Here is a 24,736-nt window from a genome sequence, read left to right on the forward strand (position 1 = left end):
TATGGCATTTCCATAGCCATTCCGAGATATATTGCCATGCAACTTTCCACCATTCCGTTTATCATGACACATTCATTATTGTCATATTGCTTAGCATGATCATGTAGTTGACATAGTATTTGTGGCAAAGCCACCGTCAATAATTATTTCATACATGTCACTCTTGGTCCATTGCATATCCCGGTAGACCGTTGGAGGCATTAAGTTGGGTCATCTTTTGTTCTAGTCTCGAGTTGTAATCATTGAGTTATTAATAAATATAGGGCGAATTCGAGCTCGGTACCCGGGGATCATCATTTTCTAGAGCATTGTCCCAAGTGAGGAATTATTAAAAAAGGAAGAGAAAGGCCATAAAAAGATGGAAGGCCCAAAAATGAGAGAAAAAGAGAGAAGGGACAATGTTACTATCCTTGCCACACTTGTGCTTCAAAGTAGCACCATAATCTTCATGATAGAGAGTCTCTTGTTTTTTCACTTTCATATACTAGTGGGAAATTTCATTATAGAATTTGGCTTGTATATTCCAACAATGGGCCTCCTCAAGTGCCCTAGGTCTTCGTGAGCAAGCAAGTTGGATGCACACCCATTTAGTTTCTTTTGTTGAGCTTTCATACATTTATAGCTCTAGTGCATCCATTGCATGGCAATCCCTACTCCTTGCATTAACATCAATCGGTGGGCATCCCCATAGCCCATTGATTAGCCATGTTGATGTGAGACTTTCTCCTTTTTGTCTTCTCCACATAACCCCCCTCATTATATTCTATTCCACCCATAGTGTTATGTCCATGGCTCGCGCTCATATATTGCGTGAAAGTTTATAGGTTTGAGATTACTGAAGTATGAAACAATTGCTTGGCTTGTCATCGGGGTTGTGCATGATGAGAGCATTCTTGTGTGACGAAAATGGAGCATGACTCAACTATATGATTTTGTAGGGATGAACTTTCTTTGGCCATGTTATTTTGAGAAGACATAATTGCTTAGTTAGTATCCTTGAAGTATTATTATTTTTATGTCAATATGAACTTTTGTCTTGAATCTTTTGGATCTGAATATTCATACCAAAATTAAGAAGAATTACATTAAAATTATGCCAAGTAGCACTCTGCATCGAAAATTCTGTTTTTATCATTTACCTACTCGAGGACGCGCAGGAATTAAGCTTGGGGATGCTTGATACGTCTCCAACGTATCTATAATTTTTGATTGCTCCATGCTATATTATCTACTATTTTGGACATTGTTGGGCTTTATTATCCACATTTATATTATTTTTGGGACTAACCTATTAACCAGAGGCCCAGCCCAGAATTGCTGTTTTTTGCCTGTTTTAGGGTTTCGAAGGAAAGGAATATCAAACGGAGACCAAATGGAATGAAACCTTCGGGAACGTAATTTTCTCAACGAACAAGACCCAGGAGACTTAGAACCTTCGTCAAGACACAAAAGAGGAGGCCACGAGGTAGGGGCGCGCCTCCCCCCCCCCAGGCGCGCCCTCCACCCTCGTGGGCCCCCTGTTGCTCCACCGACGTACTCCCTCCTCCTATATATACATGCATACCCCCAAATGATCAGATACGGAGCCAAAAACCTAATTCCACCACCGCAACTTTCTGTATCCACAAGATCTCATCTTGAGGCCTATTCCGGAGCTCCGTCGGAGGGGGCATCAATCAAGGAGGGCTTCTACATCAACACCATAGCCCTTCCGATGAAGTGTGAGTAGTTTACCTCAGACCTACGGGTCCATAGTTATTAGCTAGATGGCTTCTTCTTTCTTTTTGGATCTCAATACAATGTTCTCCCCCTCTCTTGTGGAGAACTATTCGATGTAATCTTCTTTTTGCGGTGTGTTTGTTGAGACCGATGAATTGTGGGTTTATGATCAAGTCTATCTATGAACAATATTTGAATCTTCTCTGAATTCTTTTATGTATGATTGGTTATCTTTGCAAGTCTCTTCAAATTATCAGTTTGGTTTGGCCTACTAGATTGATCTTTCTTGCAATGGGAGAAGTGCTTAGCTTTGGGTTCAATCTTGCGGTGTCCTTTCCCAGTGACAGTACGGGCAGCAAGGCACATATTGTATTGTTGCCATCGAGGATAACAAGATGGGGTTTTCATCATATTGCATGAGTTTATCCCTCTACATCATGTCATCTTGCTTAAGGCGTTACTCTGTTTTTAACTTAATACTCTAGATGCATGCTGGATAGCGGTCGATGAGTGGAGTAATAGTAGTAAATGCAGGCAGGAGTCGGTCTACTTGTCTCGGACGTGATGCCTATATACATGATCATACCTAGATATTCTCATAACTATGCTCAATTCTGTCAATTGCTAAACAGTTATTTGTTCACCCACCGTAGAACACTTATGCTCTCGAGAGAAGCCACTATTGAAACCTATGGCCCCCGGGTCTATCTTTATCATATTAATCTCCTACTACTTAGTTATTTCCTTTGCTCTTTACTTTGCTTTATTTTACTTTGCATCTTTATCACAAAAATACCAAAAAATATTATCTTATCATATCTATCAGATCTCACTCTCGTAAGTGGCCATGTAGGGATTGCCAACCCTTATTCGCGTTGGTTGCGAGGATTTATTTGTTTTGTGCAGGTACGAGGGACTCGCGCGTAGCCTCCTACTAGATTGATACCTTGGTTCTCAAAAACTGAGGGAAATACTTATGCTACTTTGCTGCATCATCCCTTCCTCTTCGGGGAAAACCAACGCAGTGCTCAAGAGGTAGCACGCTTCCACTCGGCAGAGGTGCTGTCGGAGTTCGTCATCTGGTTGGAGAACCCGGCCTGCAACTGGCTTCATCTCCTGTGTTTCTTCGCCGATGAGCTGCCAGCCTTTGGTCCAAGCGGGCTCTGACTGCAGAAGGACGGCTGCTGCAGCAGGGCTTCATGGGTCGCGGTCGAGGTCTCCATTGTGGGCAACATAGGCCTGGCCCATGGCTGGCAGACGTTTGCCCGCACGCGCGGCCTGGGCAGGCGGTGCACCCTCCATTTCAAGTATGACGGTGATGCGACACTCTATGTGAGGGTGTTTGGGGAAGATGGTAGTCGCGTCGGGTGCTGCCCCGAGGTCAACGACGGCGAGGAGGTGCTCGGCCTTGGCGATGGTCGTGATGAGGACGAGGGCGAACCCTCCCTTGGGGCCGACTGCGTCTCGTCCAGCTATGGTGGTTCTTCCTCCAGCGACAGCTCCAGCAGCAGCGGTTACGACCGGCCGCCGCGCACGCTTTGAAGGCGGCAGTGGGTCGTCTCACCACCGCGCCTCCGTGAAGCGCAAGGAGGGGTCTGGCTAAGCTCGGGACGGCGCCAGGAGCCTGTCCCCGTGGACCGCTGTAGGGGTAAACGCTGCTTTTATTTTGTTCTTCCTTTCCTTCCTACATCAAATAGAAACCAGAATGGGCCCCCGGAGGGGCGTGTATCGAACGATGATCTCGATCATTATGCTATGTTTGTTGCTCCTGTGTTGTGTCGCGACATCGTTGTTTTATGTAGGGATAACTTAGCTTGACTTGCTCGGAGTAGCCTCCTCCTCACAAGGCGCTTGCTTGCTTCCTGGTGCCTGTCGAGGCCTCCTTGACCCGATAGGTGCTTAGGAACTGCAAAAAATTCGTCAAGAGGTTTATTGTTCTCCCGAGGCTTGGTCGCAGGCGCTTCTGGCTTTGACCTAGTGCTTCGTATCGCGGTACCCGAGGGGCACGGATTGAGAGAGAGAGAGGTGCGCCAGCTTGTGGGCTCGAACGAGGGTACCTCCCGAACAGAAGAAGGAAGCTCACGAAGGTACCTGTTTAGCCCCCTTGCGAGGAACGAGAGAGAGAGAGTACAGACCGACTGAGGGAGTCCTGGATTAGGGGGTCTCTAGACAGCCGGACTATATCCTTTGGTCGGACTGTTGGACTATGAAGATACAAGATTGAAGACTTCGTCCTGTGTCCGGATGGGACTCTTCTTGGTGTGGAAGGCGAGCTTGGCAATACGGATATGTAGATCTCCTCCCTTGTAACCGACTCTGTGTAACCCTAGCCCCCTCCGGTTTCTATATAAACCGGAGGATTTAGTCCGTAGGACAACAGCAATCAGACCATAGGCTAGCTTCTAGGGTTTAGCCTCTACGATCTCGTGGTAGATCTACTCTTGTAATACTCATATCATCAAGATCAATCAAGCAGGACGTAGGGTACTACTTCCATCAAGAGGGCCCAAACCTGGGTAAACATCGTGTCCCCCGTCTCCTGTTACCATCCGCCTTAGATGTACAGTTCGGGACCCCCTACCCGAGATCCGCCGGTTTTGACACCAACATTGGTGCTTTCATTGAGAGTTCCACTGTGCCGTCACCATAGGGCTCGATGGCTCCTTTGATCATCGGTAACGATGCGGTCCAGGGTGAGGTTTTCCTCCCCGGGCAGATCTTCGTATTCGGCGGCTTCGCACTGCGGGCCAACTCGCTTGGCCATCTGGAGCAGATTGAGAGCTAAGCCCCTGACGATCAGGTCAGGTTCGGAAACTTAAACTACACTAGCGACATCCGCGGAGACTTGATCTTCGACGGATTCGAGCCCATGTCAGGTGCGTTGCACAATCACGACGGGCATGACGTAACTCTGCTGTCGGACAGTGTTCAAGAGATCACACCTGCAACTACTCCGGCCCTCAATCCGGAGCAAATTGCGCCATCCGAGGACGGGGGGTAGACCCCGCCATGGAGGCCACACTCTCAGTGGCGATGGAGCCGGATACTGACTTCACCCCTTACGAGAGCCGTATTGCCGAACCACTGGATTCGTCCCCGGCCACGGACTCCGATCCGCCTGCGTCCATGCCTATTGAATCTGATTGGGAACCGATCATGGAGTTCACCTCCGTGGATATCTTTCAGCACTCACCTTTCGGATAACCTTGGCCAAACTATGTCCGGCTAGAATGGGATGCGGACGACGAAGAAATTCGCTACCCACCCACCACCCACTTAGTAGACACTGTCGATGATTTAACCAACATGCTCGACTTCAACTCCGAAGACATCGACGGTATGGACAACGATGCAGGGGACGAACAGGAACCACCGCCGACAGGGCGCTGGACCGCCACCTCATCATATGATATATACATGGTGGACACCCCCAAAGAAGGCAATGGCGACGAGACAGCGGAGGATGTCCCCTCCAAGAAGCAACCCAAGCGCCGACGTCAGCGGCGCCGCTCTAAGTCCCGCCATAGCAAAAGTAGTGATACCGGCACAAGAGACAATAACACTCCGGATAGTGCCGAAGACAACAACAATCCCCTCTAGCACGATTTAGAATGGGAGGGTGAATAAGCTAACCCTCCAGAGCGGGCAGCAGATGGAGAATTGGATGAGGACAATTACATGCCTCTCTCCGAAGACGAGGTGAGCCTCGGCGACGAAGAATTTATCGTGCCTGAGGATCCCGTCGAGCAGGAGCGCTTCAAGCGCCGACTTATAGCCACAGCAAATAGCTTGAAGAAAAAGCAACAACAGCTTCGAGCTGATCAAGATTTGCTAGCAGACAGATGGATCGAAGTCCTTGCAGCCTAGGAATACGAACTCGAGCTCCCAACCAAGAGTTATCCAAAGCGCAGGTTGCTACCTCACCTCGAAGAGGAAGCATTGAAACCCACATCACCAGCGTATGATGTGGCTGACGGGCCACCTCGTGGCCGAGACAGAGGGGCATTTCAGCATGAAGTCCAGCCCGCACCCCGCCGCCAATCAAACAAAAATACCAAGGCCTGGGGAAACACGCGGGACCTGCGAGATGTATTGGAAAACAAGGCAAAACATGCAAGATCGATCTATGGATCACGGGGGCGTGCACCACCACACGACGATGATCGTCACGCCGGATACACTCAAAGCAAATCCGGCCGAGCCGAACACGGCAGACAAGACTCGTATAAACTGCGTCGTGGTATAGACCGGTACAGAGGCGCCGCACACCCCTTATGCTTCACTGATGAAGTAATGGGTCACGAATTCCCAAAAGGGTTTAAACCCATAAACATTGAATCATACGATGGTACCATAGACCCTGCGGTATGGATAGAAGACTTCTTCCTCCACATTCACATGGCCCACGGGGATGACCTACATGCCATCAAATATCTCCCGCTAAAACTTAAAGGGCTGGCTCGACATTGGCTCAATAGCTTTCCGGCAAACTCCATCAGAAGTTGGGAGAACCTGGCAGAGGCATTCTTGGACAATTTCCAGGGCACTTATGTGCGACCGCTGGACGCTGATGATTTAAGTCATATAACTCAGCAGCTAGGGGAATCGGCCAAAAAATTCTGGACCCGGTTCCTAACCAAGAAGAACCAAATTGTCGACTGTCGGATGCAAAGGCCTTAGCGGCATTTAAGCATAATATCAGTGACGAATGGCTCACCCGGCACCTCGGCCAAGAAAAGCCAAAATCCATGGCAGCCCTCACGACACTTATGACCCGCTTTTGTGCGGGCGAAGATAGCTGGTTGGCTCGTAGTACTAATACAGTAAGCAAACCTGGCATATCAGAAGCCAGGGATAGCAACGGCAAACCACGACACAACAAACACAAGCGCCGCAAATACGGTGAAAACGCCAAAAATACGGCAGTTAATGCCGGGTTCAAGGGCTCAAAGTCCGGTCAGCGGAAAGGGCCACCCAAAAATAAAAATCCAGGTCCATCCAGTCTGGACCGCATACTCGATCGCCAATGCCAAATTCATGGCACCCCAAAAACACCAGCCACCCATACCAACAGAGAATGCTGGGTCTTCAAACAAGCCGGCAAGGCAGGCACCAAAGACGAAGAGGGGTCTCAAAGCGATGATAGAGACGAAGAGCCCAGATCACCGAACACAGGAGGGCAAAAGTCCCCCCCCCCATATTCAATCGGTGAATGTGGTAAATACCACCAAAATTGCCAACTCGGACTAGATATGCACCCTTAGGGATGGCGCCTCAACGGACCTAGCCATCCCACAATACAAACTAGGGCCGGTCACCTTCAACCGCACGGATCGTTCGGTTAATGCCAATCAGGGCAATCTGGCCGCACTAATCCTCGACCCAATAGTAGACGGGTTCCACCTCACTCGAGTCCTCATGGACGGGGGAAGCAGTTTAAATCTGCTTTACCAGGACACAGTGTGCAAGATGGGCATCGATCATTCAGCGACCAAACCCACTAAAGCCACTTTTAGAGGCATCATACCAGGTATGGAGGTTAGCTGTACAGGCTCCATTGCCCTTGAGGTAATCTTCGGATCACCAGAAAATTACCGTATCGAAGAGTTAATCTTCGAAATCGCCCCTTTCCGCAGTGACTATCAAGCACTTCTCGGGCGAACCGCGTTCGCTCGATTCAACGTGGTGCCACATTACGCCTACAGTAAGCTCAAGATGCCCGATCCACGCGGCGTCATCACGGTTCATGGCAAGGCCAAACCTTCCTTCGGCACCAACAAATACACCACTGCCTTAGCAGCAGAAACAACGAGTAGCACCTTGCAGCCGAACCTCGAGTCGACGTCCAGGCTCCCGGACACCGTCAAGGGGCTTCGAACTACTTCGCGGAAGGATACTCCGGCTCGCCCAGAGTTCAACTAAACACTCCGGCGAAGGACATGATAGGCCGGACTCAGCGGTTCAACCGCCCTCCGGCACGTAAACATTTTTATAATTCCTTCGCAGGTCCACCTTTGCGCCGACCAAGATGGACTACACGAAGGCAGCTTGAACGCGTTAGGGAATCCTTAGACATTCCCCATAGTGACCGTCTGGCTATATTACGGATCCGCACTCAACCTCTTCCTCCTGGTCACAACAGGTTCTACTATCATAATCTCTTTTTTTATCACATTACTTGTACCCATACGCATAGACGTATCATTCAAATACAACATGTGGATTTATATGACTTTTACTGCTGATTATTTCTTATCGAAATCATTTTGTCAAGTGGCATCCGTACACAGCGATATGCCTTAAATATGCCAGGGGCTTCGTTTTTCCCGTAACACGGCAATAAAAGTGCGAACACCTTCATGGAAGTTCGGCACCCCGAACCTATGGCATTATATGCATCAGCTCCGAATCATGTCTTGGTTCAATAGTTGGGTTTGCCCGGCTCCCATGTTTTGGTACCTTACGTTCCGCTATATTGGCTAAGGTAGCACTGGGAGAACTACTGCGATTGTGTCCCGGTTCTTCCGGATGAGCACCTCAGTAGAGAAAGCCGAAAACCGACTGTCATGATACGGCGAGAGCTGGTCAGCTGTTCGAGCGGTTACCAAATCTTTAAGGATTTCTCCCGCATAATGCCATAACCAATGCAGCGTGCAATGGATCGGTTTTTCTCTGATCAGGCGCTTATAGAGCCCCTAGTACGGTCTTCCGAACACAAGGGGCTGCGCCGACCATACTAAAGCTCCTATGGCTAAGTGAGAGTGATAAAGCCCTATAGTCCGGTTGCCTGGTTCGTTGTGCTGAGCACCTCCTTCGAAGGACCCAAAATTGGGATAAAGAGTGCTCAGGTTTATCCCGAACACCCCCGTACTTCTTACATGGGGGCAGAAGCCGATGACTGGCCAACTCTCAGGTTTAACATAAAAACGGCCGCACAGGAGGGTAAACTTTTATATAACAGGCGACATATAAACAACCTTGTTCAAACATTACAACGGACAACATGATTGGCATTCATGGAAATATAACGTCCTTGGTGCATAGCTCCGCTGCAAGGTAGGATCCTTCCAGGACACTCTTATAATATAATTCGGGCTTGCGGTGCTCCTTCCCCTCTCGCGGTCCTCCAGTCACCAGCTTTTCAGCATCCATCTTCCCCCAGTGCACCTTTGTGCGGGCGAAGGCCATTCGCGCTCCTTCTATACAGACCGACCGCTTGATGACGTCAAGTCGAGGGCAAGCGCTTACAAGCCGCCTCACGAGCCCGAAGTAGCTGCTTGGAATCGGCTCGGCAGGACATAGCCGGATAACCATATCTTTCATGGCTAGTTCTGCCGCCTTATGCAGTTCGATCAGCTGTTTCAGTTGATCGGCAAAAGGCACCGGATAATTCGGCGCCAAATACTGCAACCAGAAGAGCTTATCTACGGTGTTCCTTTCTTCGGCTAGGTAGAATTGGGCGGCATCTGATATGCTGCAAGGTAGCTCGGTAAATACACCTGAGAAATCCAGATTCAAAATCAGAAACATAGTTTTCCCTTCAAATACTTGATTTACATGGGAAAAGCCTTACCCGCCGTGATCTTTCTCACCTATTGGATCCCTTGTAGGGCGCTTTGGGTTTCCCCCCGGGCATCGCTCGTGACTTGACGCGCCTTGGTGAGTTCGGACTCTTTCTCTGTTAAACTCTGCTCCAAGGTCTCGCATTTACTTACGGCCTCTTGCAGCTCCTGCTCAGCTTTAATAACTCTGGCCTCGTGTTTCTCATGAAGAGCCCGCTCTGTGGCCGCCTTTTTCTTGGCCTCGGCAATGGCCCTTTTGAGGGCCTCGACTTCGGTCATAACCCCTAGCACAAATTATGCAGCTTATTTCATACTAAACATTTATTTCACAATAAATACGCGCAACGCTTGTGCATACCTTGTTTATCCCTCAACTGCATTTTCAATTGGCCAAGTTCTTCTATGGCCCGCTCCAGACTTTGCTTCAGTCCGGAGATCTCCGCAGTACGAGAGGCAGCAGCCGCCACAGGTACCTGCTTGAAACAGAGGAGAAATCAATGTCATTCAATGAGTCTTCCTGCGATCATCAATTCAATCCCCTGTCCGGTTCTTTCTTTCACCGAACAGTGTATCAGGGGCTACTATCTATACTATGACACTCTTCGACAACTCATAAAACATACCTCAAAGCCTCTTATAAGGCTGATACAGGCTTCGTTCAGTCCACTCTTAGTTGACTGAATCTTCTCAATCACCGCACCCATAAGGGCACGGTGTTCATCAACGATGGCGGCATCTTGTAACGCCACCAACAAAGCATTCGACACTTCTGGATGGACAGAGGTCGCCGACAGAATAGGCACGCCTCCTCCAGCCGAAGGAGGCTGCCTTCTTGATTCTAGAGCCGTATAGGTCTCTGGAATCGCATCCGGTGGGGAGCCGAACTCAGGATCGCCCCCGCCGTCAGACCCCATGGGAATCTTTTCCCCCATGTGTCCGACCCCTGCGGTTTGACCTCCAGGCGCCGCCTTCACGGTTTCTTCCTTTCCTCCTTGGTCGGGGTCCTTCTGGGACGATGCCTCGGTGTTATGCACCTGTTTGGAGGAAGGGGCCTTTGAGGGCGTCCCGCTCTCCATAGCATTTGTGCTTAGCAGGTCCTCTGATGAGGATTGTTTGGTACAGGACCTCACCAGACTACAAAACAATATATGGCTTAGGTTAAAATATTAAGCCACGAGGAGTCCGGACGCTTAAACGTACTCGGATTTTATACACTTACGAGTTCACCAGGGGCTGGGCCCTGGGATCCCATGTCGGGCCGCTGTCGGCGGCGGCAGTGGACTCCTCCGGAAGAGGAGCCTTTCCCCTTTTGGGCAGTTCGGCCTCCAAGGGTGTAGAGGCCGTCCTTTTCCTTCTTCCCCCTGTAGGGGATTCATCTTCCTCCTCTTCGTCCTATTCGGAGGTAGAAAGGGCATCAGAACCTTCGGGCATTGTGTCCGAAGTGCCGCGGCGACGAAGGCCGCTCCGGGTTTTTTTGGCCTCCTTCTCGGCCGTATTCTCCAGCACCTTATAAGGCGCCAGAACCAGCATCTTCATCAGAAGTGGGATGGCCGGGTCTTCGGGCAGCGGGGCCGGACAATGGATCCGCTCCGCCTTCTTCGTCCAGCCCTGGGAGAGTTGAAATAACATGCGTTAAGCGCTTCCTTTGGGTCATGCGGAAAGAAAAGTTTGATAAACTCACCGAACTTGCAGGGCGGGACAGTTGGTACCCGCAGTCCTCGGCGGAGTCCGGCCATGATTTGCTGGACTTGAAAAGCACCTTCCAAATGCCCTTGTGCGAGGAGCCGAAGAACCCTCGCAAGGTTTGGTGCCTGGCCAGATCGAATTCCCATAGATTGCAAGTCCGGTATTGACAAGGCAGTATCCGGCGGACTAACATCACCTAGACTACGTTGACAAGTTCAATGTTCTTGTCTCCCATACCTTTAACGCGCGTCTGGAGCACCTACAGTTTGTCAGACGAGGACCAGACCAGGCCTTTCTTAACCCAGGATGTAAGCCGTAGAGGGGCACCGGATCGAAACTCGGGACAGGCGGCCCATTCCTTGCTACACGGCTTAGTGATGTAAAACCACTGCTGTTGCCACTCCTTGACAAAATCGTTAAAGGTTCCCGTCGGCCATATGACATTGGGCATCTTGCTCACCATAGCGCCCCGCACTCGGCGTGCTCGCCGCCCACCACCTTGGGCTTTACATTAAAAACCTTCAGCCATAAACCGAAGTGCGGTGAAATGCGGAGAAAAGCCTCGCACACAACAATGAATGTCGAGATGTTGAGGAAGGAATTGGGGGACAGATCGTGAAGATCGATCCCATAATAATACATGATGCCACAGACGAATGGGTGGAGGGGAAACCCTAGCCCATGGACAAAGTGAGGGAGGAATACAACCCTCTCATGGGGTCCTGGAGTGGGGACTATCTGTCCCGCCGTCGGGACACAGTGGCTGATTTTCTTGGCCAGATACCCGGCCTCACGAAGCTTTTTGATATCCTTCTCTCGGACGGTAGAGGCCATCCATTTGCCTCCTGCTCCGGATCCGGACATCTTTGGAAGACCCTTTGTGGGTAGAGAAGGTGAACGCTTGGGTGCTGGAGCATGAGCAGAAGGGAATGAATCAGGAAGAAGGCATGGGTGAAAAGAGTGAATCCTTGTCCCTTTATAAGGGCGGAAGAGGCGGTGCGCCTCCCCACTCACCTGGTAAAACCTCTTATTCCCCAAGCACCGTAATTGATGGCACGTTTGGGTTACCCACATCCATATTGATGAGAATCCCGTGATAGGTGGACACGATCTCTGCTTCGACAAGACGTGTCAAGAAAACCGCCTCACGATATGTGCAGTGCTGGTTGAGAAAAACGGTTCGAATAATGACCGGGCCATGGCGTGATGTCATGTTGCTAAACATGTCAGCAAATTCGATTTTTAAAAATATTATTCTCTCTGCGGTGGTATGTGGAATTTGTTTTGTAGAGCCGGACACTATCCTTGTGTTCAAAATCTTCTATGGAGTATTCGGAGGAAGAACCCGCCTTGCAATGCCGAAGACAAATCTGCGCGCCGGACTCATCGTCATTGAAGCCTGGTTTAGGGGCTACTGAGGGAGTCCTGGATTAGGGGGTCCCCGGACAGCCGGACTGTTGGACTATGAAGATACAAGATTGAAGACTTCGTCTCGTGTCCGGATGGGACTCTCCTTGGCGTGGAAGGCAAGCTTGGCAATACGGATATGTAGATCTCCTCCCTTGTAACCGACTCTGTGTAACCCTAGCCCCCTCCGGTGTCTATATAAACTAGAGGATTTTGTCCGTAGGACAACAACAATCAGACCATAGGCTAGCTTCTAGGGTTTAGCCTCTACAATCTTGTGGTAGATCAACTCTTGTAATACTCATATCATCAAGATCAATCAAGCAGGACGTAGGGTATTAGCTCCATCAAGAGGGCCCGAACCTGGGTAAACATCGTGTCCCCCATCTCCTGTTACCATCTGCCTTAGATGCACAGTTCGGGACCCCCTACCCGAGATCCGCCGGTTTTGACACCGACACCGACCAAAGAAACGAAGGCAAAAACAGAGGCGGAAAGCGAAAGGGCGAGACCAGCAAGAGACACCGGAAAGCAAATTTCACTTAAAGAGGGGCGAGCCAACTTCGGAAAGCTGATGAAAAGCCGCGTCTGGCACCTAGTCTAGTCTTCGACGTCTTCTCACCAGCGCGGAGCTAAGTGCTGCCACTAAGACATGGGAGGGAGCCCCCGAGGCCCAAGGGCCACACTCCTGAGACTCCGGGGTGTGTACAGCCCCACTCGTTATTACGTGAGAGTGTCACGGGTGGCGATCTTCACAGGCGATGGGCCTTCTTCACAGGCGCTGGGCCTTTCTTCATAGGCGACGGGCCTTCTTCACAGGCGCTGGGCCTTCTTCACAGGCGCTGGGCCTTTCTTCACAGGCGTCGGGCCTTCTTCACAGGCACTAGGCCTTTCTTCAGGGGTAGAACTTCCAGAGGTGTTGAATGTTCCAGGCGTTCTGGATGGGTACTCCGTCCTGTGTCTCCGGGCGCGCGGCGCCAGGCCTGGAGACATGGATGACCTTAAACGGGCCCTCCCACATAGGTGAGAGCTTATGCAGCCCTTCCATAGAGAGGATCCGCCTCAGGACGAGGTCACCACCTCGAGCGTCCTGGAGCGGACGTTGCGGTAGTGGTACCGCCGCAGCGCCTGCTGGTATCTTGCTGCCCATAGTGCAGCTTCGCGGCGATGTTCCTCCCCCAGCACGAGGTCCATCCCCCGCCTGGCGTCCTGCTGCATTTCATCAAACTCTAGGACCCGTGCGGAGCGATGTCTGACCTCGTGAGGGAGGACTGCTTCTACTCTATAGACGAGGAAGAACAGGGTCTCGCCTATCGGCTTGGTGGCGGTGGTGCGGATGGACCACGACACGGACTAGAGCTCATCGTGCCAGCCCCTGCCGCAGGCCTCGAGCTTCTTCTTGAAGGTCCTGGTCTTGAGGCCTCTCAGGACCTCCGCGTTGGCACGTTCGGCCTGGCCATTACTCCTGGGGTGCGCTACCGAAGCGTAGCAGATCTGCGTTCCAAGGTTAGCACAATATGAATTGAAGAGATTACTAGTGAACTGCGAGCCATTATCGGTGATGATGTGGTTGGGGACTCCAAAACGGCTCACGAGGCCCTTGATGAACTTGACCGCATAGCCAGCTGGGATGGTGCGGACGGCTTCAACCTCCGTCCACTTAGTGAACTTGGTGATGGCTAGGTAGAGGTATCGATAGCCCCTAGGCGCCCGAGGGAACGGGCCTAGGATATCTAGCCCCCACACTATGAACGGCCACGAGAGTGGAATGGTCTGGAGGCCCTGAGCTGGCTGATGGATCTTCTTGGCGTGGAATTGGCAGGCCTCGCAGGACTTCACCAGCTCAGCTGCGTCATTGAGCGCCGTAGGCCAGTAGAATCCGCTGCGGAATGCCTTGCCGACGAGGGTTCGTGACGACGAATGGTGCCCGCAGTCCCTGCCGTGTATGTCGGCTATTAGCTCTTTCCCTTGTTCCCTAGAGATAGAACGCAGTGAAACATCATTTGGCCGCTTCCTGTATAACTCACCGTCCCGGATGCGGTATGTCGTGGCTTGCCGGGCCACACGCTCCGCGTCCTCCTCCTTCTCCGGCAACGTCCCTTGTACCAGGTATTCCTTGAGTTCCTTGGTCCAGCATCCCTCCTGGGTCTCGAGCGCTAAGATTAGGCGTGCTCGCGAGGTCGGGCCACAGGCTAGGGCTCCTGTGGCAGGCGGCTGCGGGAGTTCCTTCCGAGGCTGAGCTGTTCTTGAAAGCGGTGGCGTTGCTGATGGCTTGAAGAGCCGCTCCTCGAAGATGCCAGGCCCTTGGGGCTGTCGCTTGGATGCCCTTCTAGCGATGTCGTCAGCTTCCTTGTTGGTTCCCCGGGGCATGTGCTGCAACTCCAGGCCTAGGAACTGTTTCTCCATCTTGCGTACTTCCGCAACGTATGCCTCCATGTGTTCGTCCCTTGTCTCGTATACCTTGTTCGAGAAGTTGACGAGGAGCTGTGAGTCGCCCCTGACGGTGAGACGCTTTACCCCCAGTGCCGCTGCAACCTTCAGGCCGGCTATGAGGCCTTCGTATTCTGCAATGTTGTTGGAGACCTTCTCGCCCTGCTGGAAGCAGAGCTGCACGGCGTAGCAGAGCTTGTCCTGAGTGGGCAAGATGAGCACTACTCCAGCCCCCGCGCCCTGGCGCACGAAGGCACCATCAAAATACATGACCCAGCCGTCGGGCGCCTCACTTCTCAGCGAGAGGGACCGGTATTCGCCTACTTCAAGCGCCGGGGCATCTATCCATTCTGCCACGAAGTCAGCGAGTGCGGCTCCCTTGATGACCCTGGTAGTGCTGAACTCCAACTGGAATGCTTGCAACTCGGTGTTCCACTCAGCGACCCTTCCAGCAGAGTTAGGGCTCTTGAGCACCCTCTCTAGTGGGTAGGCCGAGACAACTTTGATGGGGTGGCCTTGAAAGTAGTGCCGCAGCTTTCATGAGGCCACCAAGAGCACGAGCAGGAGCTTCTGAGGCATGGGGTACCGTGCTCTTGCGTCCTGTAACACCGTGCTGACGAAGTATACCAGGTGCTCGATGAGGGTAGGCGTGCTGATGAGGCTTGTGTCTTCCGGAAGTTGGGGTGCCTCCTGAGGTGGTGGAACCCCCGACGCTTGATCGTTTGCCGAGGCCTTTGCGGGTTCAAGGGCGTCGTCCTGCTGAGCTTGCTCTTCTGCTGCTGCGGCGGCGGCCCTTGTGGCACCCTCTTGGTCTCGCGTCGTCTCTGCTGGGGGTGTAGCTCGGTGCGACATGCCCTTGGCTTGGTGTTCTTCCCGAACCGCCACTAGAGCTGCGCTAGCGGAGTAGGGAGTGGTGGCAAGATAGAGCACTAGGGGCTCGAGAGGTCGCGGCGCCACCATTACTAGGGGGCTAGTCAGGTATCTCCTGAGGTCTTGAAATGCTCGGTCGGCCTCCAGGGTCCACTCGAATGGGCACTTCTTCTTCATCAGCTTGAAGAAGGGTAGGGCGCGCTCTCCCAGCTTGGAAATAAAGCGTCCCAACGCATTCACCCATCTAGCAAGCTTCTGCATTTCCTTGAGGGTTTGCGGTGGACTCATGTCTTCAATGGCCTTGACCTTCTCTGGGTTGGCCTCGATCCCCCCGTGGGACACAAGGAAGCCCAGCAGCTTGCCGGAAGGGACACCAAACACGCACTTCTCTGGGTTGAGCCGCAAGTCTACCTGGCAGAGGCTTTCAAAGGTCTCCTCCAGGTCTTGGATCAAGGTCCTCGCCTCCCGAGACTTCACCACGATGTCGTCGACGTAGGCTTCACCGTTCCTCCCGAGCTGCGGACCCAAGGCGATGTGCATGAGCCGCTGGAAGGTTGCACCTGCGTTGCGCAGTCCAAAGGGCATGCAAGTGTAGCAGTACACCCCACACGGGGTCAGGAAGGCTGTCTTCTCCGCATCTTCTACCGCCATCTTGATCTGGTGATATCCTGAGAACGCATCCAGGAAGCACAGCAAGTCGCACTTGGCAGTGGAGTCGACGATCTGGTCGATGCGTGGAAGCGGGAACGGATCTTGGGGGCAGGCCTTGTTGAGGTTGGTGAAGTCGACGCACATCCGCTCCTTCCCGCCTTTCTTCGGGACGACGATGGGGTTTGCTAGCCACTCGGGGTACTGAACCTCGCGAATGACACCCGCAGCCTCCAGCTTGCGGGTTTCTTGGACGATGAAAGCTTGCTTCTCCGTGGACTGCCGCCTCGCCTTTTGCTTCACAGGGCGTACGTTGGGGCACACCTTTAGGTGGTGCTCTATCACCTCTCTTGGGACCCCCACCAGCTGATCGGGCTCCCAAGCAAACACTTCCTTGTTTGTGCGTAAGAACTTCACCAACGCCTCCTCGTGACCAGGCTCGAGGTTGGCGCCTATGGTAAAGGTTGCCCCTGAGGACCCGTCCTCCTCGACTGGCACTCGCTTGGTTTCTGCCTTGTCCCGAGTGAAAAACTGCTTCTTCTTGGTTGGTGCGGCTCCCTTGGCCTTGGAGGTATCCGAGTCGGAGGGCTGCGCTGTTGCGGCGGTCTTGAGGGAGAGCTTGAGCATCATCAAGGCTTCCTTGGTGTCCCCCTTGATGGTGAGGAGACCCTCGCTCCCCGGCATCTTCATGAGGTTGTAAGCCGGATGGGTTGCTGCCATGAACTGGGCTAGAGCTGGGTACCCGAGGATGGCGTTGTACGGGAGGCCGATGTGGGTGATGTCGAAGTCGATGAGATCGGTGCGGTAGTTGTCGCATGTGTCGAAGGTCACGGGGAGGCGGATCTGCCAGAGGTAGCGGGCGGAGGCTCCACCAACCCCTGAGAAAGGCTTGCTTTGGCGGAGCCGCTCGAGCGGTACGTGAAGAAGGATGAAGGCCTCGACGGAGAGCACGTTGAGGCCGGCACCTCCGTCGACGAGTGTCTTGGTGATGGACACGTGGAAGATGGTGGGCGTGCAAAGCATTGGGAGCACACCCGAGCCAACGGTGGAGGCGAGATGATCCCCTGAGTCGAAGGTGAGGTCGGCCTCGGACGCGGCCCAGCCCGGCGAAGCCCAGGGGCGCTTGGAAGCAGCGCCAACCTGGCAAAAGAACGTCTTGATGTGACGGTCTGAGGGTGGTGCTTGCGAGCCGCCGAGGAGGGCCGCAACCGCGTGGCGCGCTGGTGCCCTGTAGCGTGCAATGAAGAGGCCGCGCAACTCCTCCCAGGACGCCACCATGGATCCGGGGAGGTTGAGTAGCTAGCGCGCGGTGCGCCAGTGAGGGCCATGGGAAGCCAGTTGGCCATGACCTTGTCGTCGCCCCCGGCCTTAAGGACGGCTTCCTCATACGCCAGCAGGAAAGACGATGGGTCCGCCGCGCCGTCGTAGCGCGGCGGCATCTCCGGCTTGAACTTGGGTGGCCACTTCACCTGCTTCAGGGTGGGAGTAAGGGCTCGGAGCCCCCGAGCGCCACTGTGGGCACCCGTAGATCCAGCCGGCAGGGCGGCGCCAGCCATGGAGAATGGGCGCGAAGATGGTGGAGCGCGAATCGACGGAAGAAAAACTCTGGCGCACCCCTACCTGGTGCACCAAATGTCGGATCACGGGTTCCGGCAAAACCCTCAAGGTTCGAACACTGGGGTGCGCACGAAGATCTCCCCCTACCGATCCATGTCCTAGCTTCGCTATATCTTACGGGCCAACTCGACGAACTCGCAACACAAAGGACACAAGATTTATACTGGCTCGGGCCACCGTTGTGGTGTAATACCCTACTCTAGTGTGGCGGTGGTGGATTGCTTCTTGGGCTTAGGATGAACAGTACAAGGGGAAGAACAGCCTCCTGAGAAGAGGTGTTCTGGTGCTCGGTGAACTTGTGGTAGCCCTAGTCTCTCTCGATCCGTCCTGCTCCTAGCTATGGTGGTGGCTAGTCCTATTTATAGAGGCCCTGGTCCTCTCCACAAATATTGAGCGGGAAGGGAGCCAACAACGGCAAATTTGAAAGGGGACAGCTAGTACAGCTTATCTTGACAAAAGCAGTCTTTTCCTGCCAAAAGCTCTGGTGGTGACGCTGCCTTGGGCTCCATGGTGACCTCCGTCCCGCCGTCCTGCTGGTCTTGGTCTCGTTGCACCAATATGGAAACCTTTGCTTGATGCCTCGGTACTCCGCGCCTGCGCCTGCTTCCTTAGCACCAAAGAGGAAACAAGGACACTGTGCGCGCTGGCGCCCGCCTGGCGCCCATCATCATGGCTCACGTCACTAGAATCTCGCGAGGTTTGCCTCGACTTGATCTCTCCGCCCCTAGCGAGCCAGCCTAGTGAGGCCGCTCCTGAGGAGGTCTTGTGTCGTTCACCTCGCGAGGCTTGGCCCCTCGCGAGGGTCTTGAGTCCTTGCTGGTGAAGATGGGCCGTGCGGGCCCGCTCGCAGAGCTACGCCGTGGGCCGCAGGTAGGCCAGTCTGGGGACCCCCGTTCCCAGAACGCTGACATCACTAAGCACTTTGAGCAAGCAAGCCATTAAGCAACATCACATCCCCTTTTAATAGCATTGGCTTTCCTAAGGACTGAATGTGATCTTGGATCACTAAACTGAAAATGTAGAGCCTTGAGATTTTGAGCTTGAGCCAATCCTTTGTCCTTAGCATGTCGAAGGGGTTCCACATCCTCTTGTCCACGCCACTCCATCTGTTGAACTTATTTGAAATATACTAGATAAAAACATTAGTCCAACAAGAGATATGTTGGCATTAATTACCAAAACCACCCAGGGAGCACTTGTGCTTTCAGAAGGGCAGTCATCGCAACCTCATCCGTGCATGCGGCCACGATTTGCTTCTCCTCTGCCAAATGCTCCTTGAGATCCTGGCTATACTACGTGCACCATGGCTTAGGGCGGTGCTTATTTGGTGGAGGGATCGGTGATTTGGGTGGAAGGTGTCGCGCTCGCCCCGGCGGTCGGGGCATGTGGGATGTGGAAGGAGGAGAAGGATGGGGGTCGGGTGTGGATTACCTGCCTGGATAGACGAGGCCGAGCAGCGTGAAGGAGGGTCGCCGACGAGGAGGAAGCGCTACAAGCAAGGAGTGAAGGTTTCAACTTGTAAAGGAAGGCGGAAACATGGGAAATGTGGCTTTTGGTAAGGGGGGAGGTAGATATTTCCGCAGAAGCCGAAAATTTGGAATCGCTTCAGCGAAAAAACTAGCATGCAAAGTGACATCAGACATGGTCCCTTATACAGAATTGTGTACGACACGTGAACATCACAAACGATTCAGATAGCTTAACCCGTGTGTGTTAAGTTTGAACGTCAAAATTTTTGGTTCGAATTTCCATGGTTACAGTGGTCATCCACGTCATTGCATAATTTGGGTACACAAAGGAGACTACAGCACACCCACACTTCCTAATCGAGCAAGTTCAGCAATTAAACAGAGCTAGCTGACCTAAACATTATTGTAACAAATTAAAGACCGGCGCTCTTAATTAAACAAAACAAAGAGTCTACTACGGCTGGTGCTCGTCGATCTCCGCCGCCGCCTCCATGTCCAGCTCGCACTCGATGGTCTCCTAGGGAAGGGGCTCCATGGCATCCATCGCACCATACTCGGCAAGCATCTCGCCATCTGTGTCTGCCATCTCTTTGGAAAAGGCCGACATGAGCTGGGCATGGGCGAATGCGATCTGGGCTTGGGCGGGCTCTGTCGTCGTGAGGTATGCGATGGAGGACGGACGACTGCTCGAACGCTCTCGGCGACTGCTAGCTCTTCGGCCGTGGGTTGCCTACCGTTGTTAGAGAAGCTTTGTTCGATTTGTGCGGTGACCGCCAGGAGCTGGGCGTGGGCGGTCTCGACATGGTCGTGAGCGGCCTCCATCAGGGCTAAGGCCGTCGCCGCGGAACGGACAGCTGTTGTGCCGCTCTCGCTAGTTGTTGTCCCTGAGGCAGATGTTGTTGCCGCCACCTGAGAAGCAATAGCGGCTGTTTGGGCTGCCTTGGCCGCCCGGTCGTAGATTGCGGCCGCGCTCATGCACCTTGTTAGCACGCACAAGGCGACTGCGGCCGCGCTCTCGCCGGAGTGAGCCACCGAAGTTGCCCTCACGACGCGGGTCCACGTGCCCATCTTTCACCGGCGACAATTGAACAGTGAAATGATATTTGGGGAGCGAGCTAGTGTGCTTGAGACGCCAGCTGTGGACTGTAGCCGATGCACCTGCTCGCATAAGCCATAGGCGTACTATACACCGACGGTGCTCCAGGATATTTTGTGTTGCATCTCACACGGTTGGTGATAATAAACTGTGTGCGATCTACTTGATTTTTCATCTTGATTCGAATTACATAATGGGGTCACAGCGGCAATGGACGGTGTTTGAATTGCTAGACCTTTTATCTGGAGTGAACATGCAACTATATGTGTGTCGTAAAAGATTTGGAATAATTCACGGTTTGTTTGAACATTTTATACATTAAACTGTTTTTCTAGCCATTTCAGGTGCACAATTCAAAATTAAACTACATGCACATGCTCCGATGCACCAACATGGGTTGCAAAATCATATATGTGTCCATGGGTTTATGCTTATCTCCCATGCAAGAAATGGGGATGCAATTCGAACACCACGGCACTGTGGCTCTCCGGCAAACGTCGACGTACTTGCTTTTGTAATTCTAGTAAATCCAAAATTCGGCCGAAATTCATGAAACTTGGCATGCTATCATGGAGTGGCATCAACATGTCGTGGTAAAAAATTTGTCTCATTTGGGGCAGGTTTGGATATAAGCTTCTCATAAACCAGAGCTTCTCACAATAAGTGTGATGGTTTCGGTAGGGAACATTTCACCTTTCTAGATGAAACGATATATGTTGCCTCTTCTCGATTTCAAATTTTTTCCTAGTGTCAACATAGAACAACAGGAGTGTTGTGTCAATTTTTGGGATTTTTCGGGGTTTGCTTGGACATTTTTATACATTAACTGAGTTTTCTATGCATTCATGTGCATAATTCAAATTTGAACTACACGCACATGCTCTAATGCATATACATTAGTTGAAAATTCAAATATATGTCATTGGTTGCTTGCTTAGGTCCCATGCAAGAAATGGGAATGAATGTCAAATACCCTACCACCGTCACTCGGCCGCAAACATTGAGGTACCTGGTTTTTAAATTCTAGTAAATCCAAAACTCGTCTGAAATTCATGAAACTTTGCATGCTATCATGGAGACGCATCAACATGTCGTGGTAAAAATTTTGTCCCATTTGGGGCAGGTTTGGGTATATGCTTCTCAAAAACCAGAGCTTCTCACAGCAAGCATGATGGTTTCGGTAGGGAACGTCCCACCTTTGGGAACGAAACGATATCCATTGCCTCTTATTGCTTTCAAAAAATTTCTCGTGTCAACATAGAACAGCAGGAGTGTTGTGTCAATTTTTGTGATTTTGGGGGATTCGTTTAGACATTTTATGCATTAACTGAGTTTTCAATGCATTTATGTGCATAATTCAAATTTGAACTAAATGCACATGCTCCAGTGCATATAAATTGGTTGAAAAATCAAATCTGTTTCCTTGGGTGCATGCTTAGGTCCCATGCAAGAAATGGTAATGAATTTCAATCTCCAGGGCACCGTTGATTGACGACACAACATTGAGATAGCTGGTTTTTAAATTCTAGTAAATCCAAAACTCGTGTGAAATTCATGAAACTTGGCATGCTATCATGGAGCGGCATCAACATGCCGTGGTAAAAATTTTGTCCCGTTTGCGGCAGGTTTGGGTATATGCTTCTCACAACAATCATGATGGTTTCGATAGGGAACGTCCCACCTTTGGGGACGAAATGACATCCATTGCCTCTTATTGCTTCCAAAAATTTTCTCGTGTCAACATAGACCAACAGTAGTGTTGTGTCAATTTTTGTGGTTTTTCGGGGTTCGTTTGGACATTTTTATGCATTAACTGAGTTTTCAATGCATTTATGTGCATCATTCAAATTTGAACTACATGCACATGCTCCAGTGCATATAAATTGGTTGGAAAATCAAATTTATGTCCTTGGGTGCATGCTTAGGTCCCATGCAAGAAATGGGAATGAATTTCAAACACCAGGGCACTGTTGATTGCCGGCAAGATATTGAGATGCCTGGTTTTTAAATTCTAGTAAATCCAAAACTTGTCAGAAATTCATGAAACTTGGCATGCTATCATGGAGCGGAATCAACATGTCGTGGTAAAATTATTGTCCCATTTGGGGCAGGTTTGGTTATATGCTTCTCACAAACCAGAGCTTCTCACAACAAGCATGATGGTTTCGGTTCGGAACGTCCCACCTTTGGGGACGAAACGATATCCATTGCCTCTTATTGCTTTCAAATTTTTTTCTCATGTCAACATAGAACAACAGGAGTGTTGTGTCAATTTTTGTGATTTTCCGGGATTCATTTGGACATTTTTATGCATTGAGTTTTCAATGCATTTATGTGCATAATTCAAATTTGAACTACATGCACATGCTCCAGTGCATATAAATTGGTTGAAAAGTCAAATCTGTTTCCTTGGGTGCATGCTGAGGTCCCATGCAAGAAATGGTAATGAATTTCAATCAGTAGGGCACCGTTGATTGCCGGCACAACATTGAGATACCTGGTTTTTAAATTCTAGTAAATCCAAAACTCGTATGAAATTCATGAAACTAGGCATGCTATCATTGAGCGGCATCAACATGCTATGGTAAATTTCTTTGTCCCATTTGGGGCAGGTTTGGGTATATGCTTCTCACAAACCAAAGCTTCTCACAACAATCATGATGGTTTCGGTAGGGAACATCCCACCTTTGGGGACGAAACGATATACATTGCCTCTTATTGCTTCCAAAATATTTCTCGTGTCAACATAGAACAACAGGAGTGTTGTGTCAATTTTTGTGATTTTTCGGGGTTCGTTTGGACATTTTTATGCATCAACTGAGTTTTCAATGCATTTATGTGCATAATTCAAATTTAAAATACATGCACATGCTCTAGTGCATATAAATTGGTTGAAAAATCAAATTTTTGTCCTTGGGTGCATGCTTAGGTACCATGCAAGAAATGGGAATGAATTTCAAACACCAGGGCACTGTTGATTGCCAGCAAAACATTGAGATGCCTGGATTTTAAATTCTAGTAAATCCAAAACTTGTCTGAAATTAGTGAAACTTGGCATGCTATCATGGAGCGGCATCAACATGCCGTGGTAAAAAATTTGTCCCATTTGGAGCAGGTTTGGGTATATGCTTCTCACAAACAAGAGCTTCTCACAACAAGCATGATGGTTTCGATAGGGAACATCCCACCTTTGGGGACAAAACGATATCCATTGCCTCTTATTGCTTTCAAAAAATTTCTCGTGTCAACATAGAACAACAGGAGTGTTGTGTCAATTTTTGTGATTTTTCGGGGTTCGTTTGGAAATTTTTATGCGTTAACTGAGATTTCAATGCATTTATGTGCATAATTCAAATTTGAACTACATGCACATGCTCCAGTGCATATAAATTGGTTGAAAAATCAAATATGTTTCCTTGGGTGCATGCTTAGGTCCCATGCAAGAAATGGTAATGAATTTCAATCACGAGGGCACCGTTGATTGCCCGCACAACATTGAGATACCTGGTTTCTAAATTCTAATAAATCCAAAACTCGTTTGAAATTCATTAAACTTGGCATGCTATCGTGGAGCAGCATCAACATGTCATGGTAATTTTTTGTCCCATTTGGGGCAGGTTTGGGTATATGCTGCTCACAAACCAGAGCTTCTCACAACAATCATGATGGTTTCGGTAGGTAATGTCCCACCTTTGGGGACTAAACGATATCCATTGCCTCTTATTGCTTCCAAAAAATTTCTCGTGTCAACATAGAACAACGTGAGTGTTGTGTCAATTTTTGTGATTTTTTGGGGTTCGTTTGGACATTTTTATGCATTAAATGAGTTTTCAATGCATTTATGTGCATAATTCAAATTTGAACTTGTCGGGTGGTAGGTGCGACATATGCCAACGGGTGGCTTATCATTGTGGGTGCCAGTAAGACGTCGCCGGTGCCTGGAAGCGGGATGAGGCGAAGACATGCACGCCGGCGAATCTTACCCAGCTTCGGGGCTCTCCGTGGAGATAACACCCCTACTGCTGCTCTGCGGGGTCTCCGCATGATCACTGGATGAACAAGTAGCTACACGATGCTCCTTGAGCTGTTTTGTGAGAAGAAGAAGAAGAAGAGCACGGCTAGCCCTCCTCCCCTCTCTATGTGGTGTCTAGAACTAGCTTGGATCAACCCTTTGCATGGGTGCCCCGGGGGGTTTATATAGGCCTACCCCCCGGGGGTACAATGGTAATCCG

Source organism: Triticum urartu, chromosome 1 (assembly GCF_003073215.2).
Source record: "Triticum urartu cultivar G1812 chromosome 1, Tu2.1, whole genome shotgun sequence".
NCBI lineage: Eukaryota > Viridiplantae > Streptophyta > Magnoliopsida > Poales > Poaceae > Triticum > Triticum urartu.